At 35.6% G+C, this 3,027-nt stretch overlaps 1 non-coding gene across 1 annotated transcript; it reads right to left on the bottom strand.

The window, feature by feature from the left end:
• On the bottom strand, positions 979-1,051 carry TRNAR-CCU. The gene has a single exon. It is a non-coding gene; the product is annotated as a tRNA-Arg (tRNA).

The following is a 3,027-nucleotide window of genomic DNA, read 5'->3' as shown; positions in this document are numbered from 1 at the left end:
TTTCCAAATTTGCTGACATATTGAGTGCAGCACTTTCACAGCATCATCTTTTAGGATTTGAAATAGCTCAGCTGGAATTCCACCTCCACTAGCTATGTTCCTAGTGATGCTTCCTAAGGCCCACTTGACTTTGTACTCCAGGATGTCTGGCTCTAGGTGAGTGATCACACCATTGTGGTTATCAAGGTCATTAAATCATTTTGTATAGTTCTTCAGTGTATTCTAGCCACCTCTTCTCTATCTTCTACTTCTGTAAGGTCCATACCATTTCTGTCTTTTATTGTGCCCATCTTTGCATGAAATATTCCCTTGGTGTCTTTAATTTTCTTGAAGAGATCTCTAGTCTTTCCCATTCTACTATTTTCCTCTATTTATTGGCATTGTTCACTTAGGAAGGCTTTCTTCCTAAGTTCAATACAGTAGATCCCTGGCATCAGGATGTTAACCCACATTGCTTTAGAAATGTTCTGTAACTGTTGAGTGAATAAATTCTACAGGTATCATAGGTGAAGGACATAGAAGCCTGGAGTGCTGCAGTCAGTGGCTTGCAAGGAGTTAGACATGACTTAGTGACTGAGCAACAATTATAGGTATACAAAGTGTAGTTTTTTAAAAGAAGCCTCACCTTTACCATTATCTAACTGGTGACTTTGAGCAGTCACTAAAGTAACTTCAAGTTTCAGTTTTCCAATATATTAAGAAAGAAGAAATGATAATGATATCTACCCAAATATGTGATGTTAAAGTAATACCACAGATATACAAGTGATTGAACAGTTGAAAGGATTTTAGAAATATTATGTATCTGAATGGTAGTATGACCCCACCATGGCTCTTGATGAATGTTTGGTGAATGTACTTATTTATTTATTTACTGGTTCATTTGTTTATTAAGTAAAAGTACCAGGTCTCAGTTGGAACACACAGGAACTTTAGTTGCAGGCATGTGAACTCTTAGTTGTGGCATCTGGGATCTAGTTCCCTGGCCAGGGATAGAACCTGGGACCCTTGTATTAGGAGTGCAGGGTCATAGCCACTGGACCACCAGGGAAGTACCTGAATATGCTTTTTGTGAGTCATCCATTCTATAGAGTGTAGCACTGGGTGCAAAAGATCCAGCTTTCCAAAGGATCCAGTTTACTTTCCTAAACATGAAGGAGTAGCCTTTGGATAAACCTTTTTGTTAATGTTGATAATGAGCAAAACAGTCAAACTCTCATATTTATTTTGCTCAGTCTTTGATTCAGCATAGCTGGGCACTGGTTTGACTCCACTTTCTTGCAGAGAAGAAACCTATGAGTCATAGAAAGGCCTATTCCAGTTTTTCTCAGGTTTATTAAAATTCTGATTCAATAGGTCTGGGTTAGGGCCTGAGATATTGCATTTTTAATAATAATAATAATAAGCTTATAGGTGACACTGGTATTGTTGGTCTGCAGACTCACTTTGAGTGGGATGGCAAGTCTCAGAGGAGATAGACAGGGAAGGTAATTGTCTTTAAGGGGTATCCTAAGAAAGAAAAAAGGAAAATTACTCTTATAATTAATTAGAAACTGATTAAGCTTCCAGCAGGGGAGAGAGGAGCAGTGTTGTTTCATAGCCTAACATGTATAGTTGAGGAATGATTTGTCTATCTAGAAAACTTTATGAAATTTGTATTAAAAAACCAGATAATCATGGACCAAATTTGAAGAATTCTTTGTAAATCTAAGCAGCTGGAAAATGTTTAACAAATATGATGCATATTTTCTTGCCTATTGAGGTCAATTAGTTGGTAAACAGGAGGAATAGTGCCTCTCAGTATCACTGTCATTGTTATAATCATTTTGTTTATCTCAAAAACATCTCTTCAGAGCATGTCATTGATGATTAATTCTGTTACGCATTCTGTCCAAAGTTTACCATATAGTTTGTATGAAATAGGCCACATTGTGACACCAACCTTGTCCGGGAAATCAAATGAAGTTTTTATTTACAAAAAATATCTCCCCTTTTATGGTAGATAGGAGAAAGCCAATATTATCAGAACACACATTAGCTTTTACCATTTTTTTCTTCTGTATTTTTCATGATCATAATCAGTGATGAATCTGATGTGATTACCATCAAAAACAAGATAAAATGTCTGCACTATCAAGGGCTCCCCTTTTGGTAATGAAAATGATCAAAATAGGGTCTCATTAAATTAGGTCAATTGAGATCGGATGAATTTAAATGAATATAACCTTGGAACCACAGCATATTTTATTGATTTCAGATATTTACAATAACTAAATGAAACTCAGAAAAGTTTTTAATGAATAAGTGAGAAGACAATTAATCATTTGATATTATAAACAGATTTTTCTAAAATGTTTTAGGATGTCAGAAAACTGTTTTTCAAAGTTGTAATTTTATTACTTCTTTTCATCATTACAATGTATGTTTTGTTTAAAAATAAATTGACCCAAACTTTAAGAAAGAATCCTAGTTCTATATGTGCCATATGATGGAGCTGGAAAAAATGCAATTTTGCTGACATTACAAGTTTGCTTTTCTGTTTGTCTTAAGTTTTTTCAGGCCTTAGGCCTATGAACATAGGCTTCGGTTATATTTTGACCAAATCAAGAGACCATTTTTAGGTGGCATAAGGATACACATGGTTCATTTTCCTTCTTTTAATATGAGTAAATTTCCATTGCCATCTTTGTTTTCCATTGTCATTTAGAAACAGGCGATGGTATCCTGCCAGATGCTTGCATTCCGAGGTTCTTGTCTATAGGTGGAGCCGCCTATCTGGGGTTTGATGAAAACTCTTTCACTGATGATTCTATTTTCACATTTTTTTTAATAATCTCCCAATTAACTGCTTCAATATGTTTATGAAATTTCTAACCTGATAATACCAACAGGCGTAACATTTGGTGGAGATATTTTGATGGGAGCAGAGCTGGTAGTGGTAATACAGCAATAATTGCCGGCTCATTTACGGACTATTTAGGTCGTGCAGTGAGCCAGATGAGAACAGCTAATGAGCACAGCTTCTTG

This window comes from Capra hircus, chromosome 21 (genome assembly GCF_001704415.2).
Source record: "Capra hircus breed San Clemente chromosome 21, ASM170441v1, whole genome shotgun sequence".
Lineage (NCBI taxonomy): Eukaryota > Metazoa > Chordata > Mammalia > Artiodactyla > Bovidae > Capra > Capra hircus.
The sequence above is the reverse complement of the archived record's forward strand: the minus strand, read 5'-3'. Positions and strand labels throughout refer to the sequence as shown.